The 14620-nt window shown below is 30.0% G+C and overlaps 1 protein-coding gene across 4 annotated transcripts in view; it reads right to left on the bottom strand.

Moving 5' to 3' along the window:
- The window catches only part of LOC113401567 (klarsicht protein), a 227197-nt gene that overhangs the window by 179579 nt on the left and 32998 nt on the right, over window positions 1-14620 (bottom strand). For 3 of the 4 annotated variants that reach the window (XM_026641524.2, XM_026641529.2, XM_026641530.2), the window contains exon 1: window positions 12513-12965. The exons of the other annotated variant lie outside the window; for it this stretch is intronic. The gene's annotated coding sequence lies outside the window, so the exon portion shown is untranslated. Of the gene's footprint in view, window positions 1-12512; window positions 12966-14620 lie in introns of those variants that run through there. 4 annotated transcript variants of the gene reach the window in all.

Below are 14620 nucleotides of genomic sequence, written 5' to 3'. Positions count from 1 at the left end.
GATGACAATCCACGATTCATGAATTGCTTCCATTTTCAATCTAATATGGCGGACGTTACTAAAAATTACAATTTTTGAATTACGTACAAATGACACTTCTAAATATTCTAGTTCTCTGGTTTACAACAATTACATTATTTTTTTTATTATTAAAATTAGTTCATACATAACTTTAATTCCTATTATAAACAAAATCGATAAAATTAAACTCTTACGCAATATAAATAGCTTCCGTGTTATTGTTTTCGACTTTCTTTATTCTGTAAAAAATAAATATATGTTAGTAATTATATTTTTATTAATTATAAAATTATGTATTTAAAAAATATGTATCTAAATATGCCCCATAGTACTTTTAATGAAAAATATCAAATTGCTTCGAGATCATGGGGATCGAACGTAGTCACTCTCAATTGATTTTATCCTTACTCTCACCAAATACTCTATCATAATATTTGAAGAACAGCTCGAAAAATCTGATTCTATGCGAACTGATTGCACATTATTTCTAATAGATGTTTTCAATATTAATAATTTATAAAAAAAAAATATGTTTACTAAAAAAATACTCTTACCTTTTAATATCGTTCATAAGTATGTTCGGCGCTTAATTTATATAAACGTTTTTTAGTTTTCCTCACGCGTTTCACTTCATTTCCCATATTTACACAATTAAAATTTATGACAAATAATATAATAAAAAACAAATGCCTAATTACTACTACATTATTTTAACTTAATATATTTATCTACAAGAAAGAATAATATTTATTATAAGAAAACATGAAACAATGAATTTACAATTAAAATTACAAAAAAATATTTCGTTACGTAATGAGGCTTGTAACGAAAAGATCGACACGTCTGTATTACATCAGGCCTCGGCCGGCAATGTCTGTACACGGCGTTTACGCACACATGCGTACGAATTTTGTTCGAAAATAAGAATATCTGATTTAAAAAAAATCTATTGAAGTTATTAAAAAAGTGACGCAGAGGTTAAATAATATATTGCTTGTAGAATAATCTGACAAAAAACCAGAATTATTAAATGTATATAAGTATAGTTTTTATTTATTAAAAGATTTTTTTAGAGGTAACTTTATGATTTTTTTCTATCGTACCAAATTAATTACATCATGTTTTCAAAATAGCAAATAACTAGCATGTATCCTGAAGATTATCATATATTTTTTTCATTTGGTTTACTGCATCGGATCTTATACTTTTTTGCATTATAAAACTAGCATTTAGCTCATGTAGTCCCCTTAACGCTTGCCCCGGTTTGAATCCGCAATCATAATTTAAGATAAGCTCGGCTTCAAAAGTTTATATATATAACAAATAAATATAAGTTAATATAAAATCTCATGGCTTCAAAGGTGTGCGTGCGGTTGTATGCAAAAAAAACTAGCCATCTATATCTAACTTCATAACTATATCGAATTGATAATATTGCAACTTTTCGTACACATGGTTCCTACACACGCATAAAGAGTATTAACTCATATTACCGAATTTATAAGTCACAGCGAGTTATCAATATAACGAATCTCGGTAATATGACGAAGTATTACTTTATGTGATACCTTTTACATAACAAAGTAAAAAAAAAAAAAATCAAGGCATTTCGTATCGTCATTAGTGTATCGAACGAGAAGAAGCGACAAGTAACTATATAATATTATCTCCTGTGTTAAGTATTACTGTGTCTAAATAAGTGTAACAAATGAGTAGTTTGACCGGTTCGAAAATTAAAATAATAATTACTGTTTGAGTAGAACTCGTTTCAATGCCACGTTGACACCTTAATAGAGCATGATATTACAATTTAAGCTATGTTAATGAAATATTTATAGACGTGTTTAAAACTAGCTGGTCCCCATTATAAACAGATTAATTTTATTAAAACTCGTTATATTTATGAAGACTAAATATTTCAGTAATTTTTTCTCTTCCGATAGTACTTAGTTTTTTTTTGACAAGCGGAAAAATGTATGAAACATGCTAATCTGCTGTTTTATATATATTTTCCTCAAACTTTCCAATAATTATTGTGATCGAATTTCAAAACTAGACGTACACTAACCAACAGAAATAAACGAAGAAAACAAACACATTATCGACGATATAAGAAATCGGATGTAAGTATAATTATGATCCAAGATTATGTATAACATTAAGAAAGAAATAATATCAAGTACTTCGTGTAATCAATACATCCTTCCATGGGTATAACATTTACCAATAAATGGATTTAAATCGCGTGTTCAAAAACAATTAATAAATAGGTAAGGCATATTATTCTGTACGTGATTATTTAAATGATAAAAGAGCTTGAAGTTAGTATTTGTTTTTCTTTATAAAAGATATATCAATTTAATTTTACATATATATGATTAATTTAAAAATGTCCGTACCGTATCATAAAATTAAATTAATCTTTTAAAATGTTTTATTACAAAAGTATATTTGAACAAAGAATCTCTTTGAATTTATTTTTTTAAAACAGGAACAATATGAAACAAAAGAAAACGTTATTCATACTGGTTGAGTACAACGAAGTCTCCAATATAATGATTCGAATATTGTAATATTAACCGTAACTGCTGTGGGAACTGAATTTAATGTCATTGTGATACATATTTTGACAGCAACGCATGCACCGTTATACAATTCGCTTCAGTGTAACACAAAAATTTAACGAAAAATTTAATTAGAGTAATAACTCTGAGAAAAAAGGTTATAAACGAAATTCACGCCCATAAAAATCTCATTCCGGATTTTTTACCCTTACGGTCTGCTTTTTTTTCCACTGGGAACAAAGAGGAAGACTTTCCCAAACGAAAAAATAATTTTCGAAATCGCTTCATAAATGACAGAGATTTGAGGTAACCGTTATAAAGATACGACCGAATTGGAAACCGCGTAATTTTTTTGGTAGACTAGAAATGCACTCAAAATAATATCTGTAACTATTTTATAATATTTTAAGTGAAATGATCCGAGATGGTCCAGTAGAAACGGCAATCGCAGATCAAAACCATACAATTTTCATGTGCTTTATTTTTGTTATTATTTATCACATGCTCAGCGGTGAAGAGACCACATATGTTGGAGGGAAATCTGCCACATGTACATAAGCTCCAAATCTTCTCCTCAACAGAGAGGCCTAAGCGGCGGGTCATTGACAGGCTGTTACTACTAAATTCTACTATCATGTACTTTAATAGTAAACAATAAATCATGTATTGTTTAAAAAGTGTTCCATACTTATAGAAAATTCATATCTGTCTTTTGCATTTAAAATATAAACTTATGTAACTTACATATTCAATCAAATAACAATTCTTCGACCAAAATCTCGAAAAAACTTAAAAAAATCGTCAAATATTCAGAGGACCGTTAACAGAACAACCAGGCTTCGCACAAAAAAAAATCAAGATATAAGATAAGACAAGAAATTAAAAATTTTAATTAATGTTAATGAGAATAAATTCAAACTCTAGAAACGATTGAATCAAATAGAACGTTCACATATTTTCATGATATTCGATAATTAAAAGCAAGTGAAGTAACATCGCTTGTGTTAACACAAGGTAAAGACGTTCTCTTATATTAAGTAAAATCATTTGAATGAACGCAACGAGTGAACCAACAAACAGTTAATAATCGGATAAATAAGAAAGCAAGGAATTCAAACAAATACTTTCACACTCGCCATTAGTCTTACTTAATACATGGAAAATAAACACTCCATCTAATGCATCTCACACACAATAACAGTCCACAATTAGACGATTCACACATTTCGAGATTAACTGGTAGATGCCACTAGAATCGAAGTGGTTTGATGACACGTTCGTGGAACGGAATACAATGTTGACTTGGAATTTTAAAAGTAAACATGTTATATTGAGTTGGAAATGTTTTGAGTGTTATTGGTTTAGTTTTTAGTGACACACTTGACTGAATAGGATATGATATAATTTATTTAAAAGCGTGTAACAACACGTATATTTTCAAAATAATATATAACCGATAGAATGATTAAATAGATAATCAAAGTAAAGGTAAAATAGCGGGATTTACTGGAACCACTGCTGACCAATGGCTTCCCTCCTCTTGAGAAGGTTATTTCCTTATTCTTCCACTAAGGCAGTTTGATGGAAGCAGATTTTTATCCGTCACGTGTGATTTTACATACAATTATTGTCTTCATCGCCAAAGATTCAGATGATTTGCAAACTCGAATTAAGCACATGAAAATTCAGTAGTACCTGGACCGGCTTTGAACGTTTACGTGTTCTATGAACTGCCTTGTTCTTTGCTTAGTTTTTAACTTTAAAAAATGTATTTACTATGTTAAAAACATTTTTTAAAGTTATGTATAATACTGGTTATTATAGACAATGTGTTGAATCTATTCGATGTAAAATTAAATAATAATATAAGTTACTCATTAACTACTATATCGGTATGTCCTATTTCCGTATAAACACAACGCGGTCCTATGCTCGGTCTCCGGTAAGAATCTGATACGCACTTATCGGATTACAAAGCCGCACACTGTCTTTGATTCAAGACATAAATAAAAAACATACAATAAATCTTTTGAAACAACTAAAATACGTTATTACAAAGGAAATTCATCTAAATTGATAAGTTTACCGCCAAAGGCAAATCGACATCCGTTCCAAACTATGTTATTATACTAATCTAATGAAACATTTATTACTCAAATTTTCATTTACTAACTAGGAATACCTATTGTTATAAATCTAACAGAATAATAACATAACATCGCAGTGTATTTTAGTTAGTGATTTTCGAACTAGAATGTAATGAATAATGGTTGATTTAATAATAGGCGCCAATTACGCATACGTCTAATAATTAATTGCTATTGCTATTGCGTAACTGAATTTTAGGAAGTCGTAAAAGGTGAAAATTAGAAAAAGATTATTGAACGATTTCTTTTTTTTTAAATTAACATAAGTTGCAGATTGGTCAATAGACCATCTGATGTTACGCTGTCACCACCGCCCGTAGACATCTTCCTTCCATCTGACCTCTTGTATCAACAATACGCTACGAACCTTAGGATCTAAGATATTATGACCATTAGTCTTATAGTTTTACCGTATCACCCTTCCAACCAGAACACACTAATACTAAGTTGCTGTTAATACCTAAGAGCTCTAACACCAAGCAGTTCAACAATTTGTACTTAAGTAGGTACATTGAATAACTGAAACAAACATCTTACAAAAAACCTCATAAACCATAAGACCATATCCTAGTCTTAAATAAATCTCTCCAAGTCGATACTTACAAGTAATTACTAGGAAGCGGTAAGTAATTACCTCTTAAGGAAATTACGTCGCCTAACAATACTTACCTGAGCAACCGTAAGTCACGAATGAAAGTGGTCGGCCTATCTATAGTGACCCGCGCAATCATTATCTTGAAATAATCAGCGAACATATAATAGGCGATCAAAAGCAACTGGGTTAAAGCATTGTACATTAAAATAATACCTATGCGAGGAATAATACGTGGTCAGAGGTTAATACATAAAGTGAAACAGACCTTATCCTAAGATACCTTACCTTACTTATCGTTTGAAAACTAACACCGAGTAATATATCATTCATGTATTGTCAACACGAGAAATATTTACTAATATTATAAATTCAAAAGTAACTCTGTCTGTCTATTGCTCTTTCAAACAACTAAACCGAGTTTAATGAAATTTGATACGAAGAAAGCTTGAACTCAAAGGAAGAATATAGGCTTACTTACTATATTTTTTATGATCAACACCTGAAGACCTAGCTTTAAATCGCGAGTTCATAGTACATTGTACTCATTTACTGCGTAAAATTTGTAGGAAAATCTTGAATTAAAGTAATATTAATTACAAAGTGATATTTCCGCGATTCCATTCGGATAAAAATCCCTTTATTATCATTACGGTTAATTATCACCGACGTGCATGTTCATCGCAAAATCAGTGAGTTCAAGTTTAAAGCACAAGAGAAAAATATTTTGATTAATTTGGTTTGAATTGGAAGATGCGGTGTAAGGAATGTTATATTTCTTTCATTGCTTTGTGTCTACTTAATCACATTGTAATTTCTGTCAGATTGGATTGCTTTCCAAAAATACATAAAAATATTTGTATGTTTACTTTTGTATACATACTTACAGTTAAAATTGAAGTAAATACGTATTAGATATACATACATTTTTGAAAACTAGTTTGAACTTAAAAAATACAACACAAGAGAAATATTTGAAGGCAGCAATGAGTCTTCTTTATAAATGATCATGAATTATTTAAACAAAATATATATTTTTTAACAATGACATAATCCTCATGTAGAATTCATTTTCTCAGCAGTAACGGTTGTAACGGTGTTTCCGTCAGCCACTAGGTCATTGCAGCTTTTGAATCTTGCATTAAATACCATAGGAAGTCGTGATTTTTTAAAGTTTTATGAATGAAATGAAAAACCGGATACATCAATATGATGATCATGCGTACTGATGAATCAGTTTATAGTTATTGCGATGGGCGGACGTCCGCTGCACTACTTATATGGTAACGCACACACAAATCTTATTAAACCAAGTATGGTTCATATTTAATGAATCTTATTTATAACTATTTTAACTAGTGGTCGCCCGTTGATAGAAATTCAAAGTAATTCATTAATTTAATTAACATCAAATTCATAGAAGTAAAAGATTTAAAAAATTTCTAATTAGATAGAAATATGACTGTTTAGCTTGGGAAAATTATTCGTATGGCAATAAAAATAACAGGGAAATGTCAAAAACCGTTAACGTAGCGTGGAAGCGTTATTGGGTTTTACTACAGACTATTAAGTTTTCGGTAGTACCTTAAACAATTATTATTTTTCTATAATTTAATTCTAACTCATAACATAATATACAATTTTAGATCTTCTACTCTCCTTGTTCTATATGAACTCTAAGTATACAATCTGAGATACATGCGCGCAACATGTTCAATATTTTATCTTCATATGCTTAAATGTAGATATTATATAGTGCATTCGAAAAAAATATTACTTAATACATAATTCAGTCATGTATAATAATTACCCGTCACATAAAAAAATGTTTAAGAAGACAAGTAATTGCGGAAGATGCTTAGATAAATTACGAGTCGTTTCATTAACATTTTTAGAGTTCCGTCAAAACTAGAGTAAAAAAAGAACACGTTTATGGTTAAAATTTGGTTTTTGTTCGTCTTTGGCGAGGTCAGCTATTTTAGTAATTGCAAAATATATTAAAATTTATGGTATAATCTGATATGCGCTGTAAAGATGCTTAAAATGCTGTGTCATTTTAGTTTTAACTTCATAATATATGACAATATCGATATAAAATAAACGTTTCCCTGTTTCATGTTCATCTCATAATATAATTTAACAATATTAGTAATCTAGTTACTTAAGATAGATCCCTATCTCTTGCCTCTGCAAGACCCAACTACGAAACTCAATCAAAATAATACAAAAAAAAAAAAACAAAGGCCACTACTATGAAGATTTGTTAACTTAAAGGTGAAAAAAATGTATGAATTATTTATCTATTATGTATGTATACATTGGTGACATGTCGAAAATTTTATAGCAATTAGATTTAAGTAAATAATTTCTAACGGTGCGGGCTGTTCATAGCTCGTACTTCATTAATAGACTATTATTAATAGATTATTAAGTACACTAATAATAATCAACGCCTCTCTTAAATGTCAATTCAATAATTAATAAATAATTTTCAATTTCAATTGCTTAGCTAGTAAAACTTTTTGAAATTGAACTTTTTGAATTAAAAAAAAAACATAATAACAAGCATTCAATCTGGTCTGGAATTGTTTGGTTATTCTTAAGGTTTGCCTAAATCGAAAATTCCCATTGAACCATTTGTTGAAGCCCATTAAGGGTTAAAATTAAAAGACCTTTGATAAATAAAGACAAAAATTTTTTTAGATTTTAATGCACATAATATACACAATAAAAATATACACCTTCATAGTTTTTTAAATATTTTACCTCACATCAAAAACAAAAATAAGTATTATTATTAAAAATTTAGTATTTCAATAATAAAATAAAAAAATTGCCTCACATGAACACAATATTGCAAATTTGATGAAAGGATATCGTGACGAATACTGCTGAGCGTCCGTCACAGAGGGCGCACGCGCATACCGGAAAAGGGTCTCAGACTATTGAACTTTCGGCCGACGCGAAGGCAGCATCGTATTATAGCGCTGATTTTAACGACCTAAATGTGCATGACAGAGATATTTTAAACAATATCAACAACGTAATATAAAAAGAATAAAAATCAGACTTATTTATTTCTCTTGAAACATAAGACAAACGGATAGCGTTAATAATTAAAAATATATGAACGTAAATAAAATGTTAAACGATTTAAAAAAAATAGAGTACGAGTAATAAAATGTGTAATTAGAACTATTTTGGTTATTTTCATAAATTAAAGATATACGATAAGACAGATACTTAACGAAGATAAACTTGTAGACATAACATTCAAGGTTGATACGAGCTAAATTTTAAACAAACGACGTTCAGGGAAGTGGAAACGGTTTTGTTACACGCGGCATCCTGCATTACGCAAGTCGTTTTAATAAAGTAATTAATATGAAAATCTTTCGTCTCGCTCTAAGAAATTTTACGACAAAATTAACTTGACTACGTTCTTCGAAGTTTATTCACTTAATCCGAAACTAAATTTAAGTATCGGTCTCGTAAGATTAGATAAAGTTTACTATGAAATTTTGATTGAGATATTTATTATGTATGTTTAGTATTACTAAGTCATTAAAAAGCAGCGTAAATAGAAATTATTATCCATAAACTGCACTTTATGCGATGGTATTTTTTTAATTTATTTGTTACTAATGATAATTTTATGTTGCGACAATTTTTTAACTAAAAACAATCGTAAAACTTAACTGTTACCGTCAACTTGCATATTTAAACTAACTAATGTCATGGGAAAAAAATTATTTTTTTTATTATAAAACAGTAGGCACGGCAGTTTACCATGGGAAGATAGCTTATTAAAAATATAGTGTGTTGCTCTTTATTAGTGACTATAATTTCTTTAGTTTAAACATTTAGAAACAGTTTTAAACATTCCCAGTCAGATGGAATAAACTCTATTTAGCGAACATTGGGTATTTTATATATTTGATATTATTTTATTCGTCCAGAATATATTACTGAAATATCTATTCCACTACTAACATGTGTTATGTATGTGTACATAAGCAGTCAGATCTCATCTCAACATCTCACAGCGCTAGGCGGTCCGTCCTTATACTGTTGCGATTACAGTATCTGATTGTTATGGTCGTGTTTACCACATCCAGTACTTTAGTCTATATGTTAACAAAAGTATTTCATTCAAAGTAAGTAATAATTTATACTTATTATACACATTTATTGCCAATTAAAAATAAGTTTATTAATATTATTATTATGCTCTAATTATGTTCATTTACAGCTTGATTTGCATAAATTAAGAGTTATCTCCTTCTGAAGGAAGGAAGGTAAGGAGATAACTGTTAATTTCACGAGTCGGGATGGCCCAGTTAGAACGCGTACATCTTAACCGATGAAACCCAGGCAAGCATCACTGAATTTTCATGCGCTTAATTTGTATTTATAATTCATCTCGTGCTCGGCGATGAAGGAAAACATCGTGAGCCTAAAACATGTGAATCCACCAACCCGCGTCCACCGAGGAGGCCTTAGCACAGCAGTGGGAAATTTATAGGCTGAACATGTTGTATCTCCTTCACGCTACTTCTATATTCTCATATAAAGAGAAAATTTCCGCTTTAGACAACAATTACAAATCTAGATATTAAATTTATTAAGCGAAACGAACATTAAACAACTTACAAGTGTGATTTAATGGCAGGCGCGTTGAAAGGGTAATAATGTTAACTTTCCATGGGAATACAAACTTTATTATTATTTAAATATCAGTTTAAAATATAGATAGAAATAATATATAGCTATTTATTTAAATAACAATAAATTCTATATAAAAGACACGTTTGGTGCATTTGACAGTTACAAGTGACATCATTATGATTTAAAAGATGGCAACTCTTAATAAAAGAACTTCTCCACTTCTTTCAAACAATATACAATCAGATAAAAAATTAAACATCGTAGTGAATAGAGCCATTCGGATCGTATACTCGAATCTGACAAGTAAGAGTGTTCTGAATAATATCATTTCCATTTCTGTTCAGACAAGGAGGAAAGTTGTAGCAAATCTAATACTAGAGATCACAATACCTTGCGAACATCGTGACAGAGGTCAAGGTGCGGATACAAATAGCCGACGCAAAGCGCGGGAGGCCGAGAAATTTATTCTGTACTCACTGAAAGCCCTTTGTTGAAGTTATTTTAATGGGGTTAACATTATTTGTTTTAGTTGCAATGTTTACAAAAGTTTTTTGTCATATTTTTTGTTTAGAAATGAACACTATATAATAATACTAATAGTAATATATCTATTGAGTTATTCGTCCATTAGTCACAAATTTAAGACTTATTGGTTTTCTTATAGATGCCATCATCAGAACTGGACCAAATTGAAATGGCACCACACGGAAAGCACTAGTTTTCAAATAAAAAAAGAATCATCAAAATTGGTTTAACCAGTCGAAAGTTCTGAGGTAACAAACATAAAAAGAAATACAGACGAATTGAGAACCTCCTCCTTTTAGAAGTCGGTTAAAAAGAAGTACCCACGGTCATATGGACTTGATGAATAGTACCTTTTGCTTGCTCGCGTTTTAGAGGTTGGTTGCTAGACATAAATAAGCCAACGTCCTTCCTTGGAGTTTTAACTTGCTTCATACTATATTTTATCAAATTTGGTTCATTTGTTTGGCTGTGAAGGAGCAACAGACATACACACAGAGTTACTTTCGCATTTATAATATGTATTAATATCGAAGTATGCATTTGTGATAATAATATTCTTTATATTAAAGCCAGGGTTAAACTAACTATTGTTTCATTAAAGTCCATCCTGTAATTTCAATAGACGCATATGCAAACAGGCAAGTATTATTTTTAATTAGCTTAATAGCTGTGTAATGTTCATGTAATATTTTTCAAAACTATCTCATACATTATAGGCACATTATTAATACATGTATGTATGTATGTATGTATGTTATGTATATATTTACTTGTAACATAGGTAGTGTGTAGTAACTACTACTACTACTTTTAAAACCTGTCCATAAACTAATGAGATTACTATGATAAATGTTACCTAGTTTTATATTACCAAACAATCTGATCGAATGTAATAAATATAATATATATATATATATATATATTAAGATTAATACCATATTACAGCACTGCATTCCGAGCATTGATATTTTAAACTTTTTTTTTAATTTGTTTGTAATATATATATTAATAGTATATTTTTTTGATTTTATAACTTTAGAAATAATAAGAATTTTTAAATTGAAAAACAATACAACACTTGACGGGTTGTGACGTTGATTGAAAAATCCGATTCAAACAATATCGATTGATTTGTCAAGAAAAAGTAAAAGAAATGAACTTTAGTTTTTATTCGTATATCGCAAGAATAATGCACTCGTAACAAATAAAATTCACGGTTTTCTAATTTACGGAAGATCGTGAGAGAAACTAAACATTGGTATTATACGGACGCAAACGTATTATTTTAATATTGATTGATTGTTATTTATTTAATATTTAAAAATGTATATATTCACAAACTATCAACAAAGTTTTAGTATAACCTTCATAGCGGAGATAAGCACTAGTATAGATTTAAAAGTGAACGGAAATCTCGAGTTCCAGTTTTGAACATTTCGCACACAATGCCGGTCCCACTTGCAAGCGTCGATTCGCAATTAATAAATGCTTTGACCCAGTCTTGTGCATATTGAAACTGTCGATTCATTCTTGTAAGCGTTAATTAATCAAATCACATTTGCAAAAGCTTTTACGATCAGTTTCTTATAGTGATAAATATGCGTAAATTTTTAATAGATACACAACCACATTCCTTTGGATTTTAATTTATTACCATTACCATATAATCCTATAAAACACGTGTGATATTTAAAAAAAAAAGTAGTTATAAGACAAAGGTGCAAACGTTTGTCACGATTTTGGCGCTCATGCAGTTTTAGGTCACGCTTGTTGTCATTGAATCGCCCAAACGATACCTACGCGATAACCTTTACTTACTTATTGGAAATTTAAAATATTTAAATTAAAGCCTTTTTATTATTATATTTCAATACAAAATAAAAGTTTTAAAACGAACTGAATCTTGAAATTGCAACAATAAATATATGCAAAATTAAAAATAAAACTACCGATGCTATAAAGTTCGAGATAAGTTTTAGAAATAATAATGCTTACCATATATCAAATCCGGGGTCGAGTCACATGAATTAAGAAAATGGGTATCCCAGCGAACAGGTATGGATCAACGAAACAATTTCGTTTTGTGATCAGTTAAACTTAGTAGGCAAATAAGCACATGCACTAAACCATAGCTCACATTCCACTACACTTAATGAACACTGAACCTGCAAATTCCACAGCACAGGAAGAGCTACACACGTTTCCTCAGATACTGTTAAGACAACAACTTAACAGTGTGAAGTAATGTCACCTTAGGATTCGCAATGCGAAATATGGACGGTCTATAAGGCACTGGCCGTTTAAAAACGACTGTTAAACCGACATTACCGGTCGTAAACGTTCCAAATTCGTTTCGAACAGTCGATTTACAAAATATAACAGCGCGAAGTTAAAACCCACGAGTGAGCTGCGCGGGCAGCGCGAGCAAACTGAGGCGCCACAGAGCGCGATTATGTGACGCATCTAACTGAACGGTGTGGACTTCAAACTTTTATACTTACAATTTAAAAACTACCGCGCTCTAACACGACTCAACTGAGGTGAACGTGCATTTAAATCGGTAGGATTACTAAATTGCGAATAAGCTCACAGTTACATACATGGACAAGTCACCTGGGCAAGGCTTTCAAGAAATGGCAATCATGCATGTACGCAATGATTACGCAGGTTTAATCGAATCGATTGACGGATCCTGTTGATATTGACCGCAAGAGATAGCATAATAACAAAATTAACCACATATTTACTAACGACGAAACATTTGTGCCTACTTAAAATACACTTAGCGCATTCTTCTTATACAATATCACGATGATTGCATAATTACATTATTTAAATTAAACCGATCACACATTAACTTATTGTTAAAAGTATTATTAATTATTTTTCATTATAAAGAGAAACCATCTAACTGATGTTATTTATTTATCAACATATTTGTATATTTCATATTCAAGTACAATAATATTACAAATATTATCATAATTACAAAAAAATATAAATTACATAAGTATTAATACCTGTTAAAACCATTAACAATACGAACAATCTAAGCTGGAAGGTCAGAAATTAGTTACAACTCACTGATGAAGTGTTTAGGAAGCGGTGAAGAGGATGTAGCTTAAAAGCGTACCTTAAACTAGAAATATTAATACACATAGTATGAATATTAATATGTATGTATATTTATTACAGTCTAACTTCAGACCAACTAAGTTACACTGCGCCTATTAATTTTTTATAACTATGAATTACAACTAAATTTCATGGTGATTTCGAAATGTATATTGGCAAAATAAGGATTAAAAATATGATATTTGTGAATGTTAAGATTACATTCTCAGGTATGTTTTTGAAAATAATTGGATACAATAAAAACGTATTGCTGATCTAAAAATAACCAATCAAGATCAATAAAATTTAATCGAAAGTAATGATGCGAATCCAAGACCAGTTCTTCTGCATATAAATTAACACTGACCAATGGTAGGAGGGATGCAACGTTCCAAATGACTAGCTGAGCATAAACCGACATTGTTTATGGGAAATTATGTTCTAGCATTCTTTAATAAATGAAAATATGCAAAAATCTTATATATTAATAGCGTAAGTCGATTATTGTCTCAGTGATTACGGGACGATTTTATATGTGCAGCTAGCACATATAAAATCGGTTATGGTCTCATTTTGAAGAGCTCCAGCCGTAGATGTGCAGAAAAATAAAGAGGATAGATTGCAATTTACTAAATTGTTACGAATTAACAAAAAAATTCTTTTGAAATAAGTTACTAGCTAGAACAAACTTTGTAATTTTACAATCAATCGTAACATACTCATACAAGATAATCATTTTACTATCACAGAACACGACGAAAGTTCAGTTACAAAGTTTTTAATTTTAAAATGTTTCTTATGAATTGTAAAACTAAATTTCTATTATTTAATATTTTTTTGCTTTATAAATATAGATAAGTTTTCGCGGAGTTAATGTTTATAATTAAACCCTCAGCCTCACTTACATTCATTAAACAACAGCCTCGCGACATCTATTCCGATTTCTAGTTCGTTTGCAAGTACGCTCACAAGAAGAACCGTAATGTAAA

This window comes from Vanessa tameamea, chromosome 20 (genome assembly GCF_037043105.1).
Source record: "Vanessa tameamea isolate UH-Manoa-2023 chromosome 20, ilVanTame1 primary haplotype, whole genome shotgun sequence".
In the NCBI taxonomy this organism is placed as follows: Eukaryota; Metazoa; Arthropoda; class Insecta; order Lepidoptera; family Nymphalidae; genus Vanessa; species Vanessa tameamea.
Note: the sequence above shows the minus strand (reverse complement) of the source record. Positions and strands in the feature narration are given on the sequence as shown.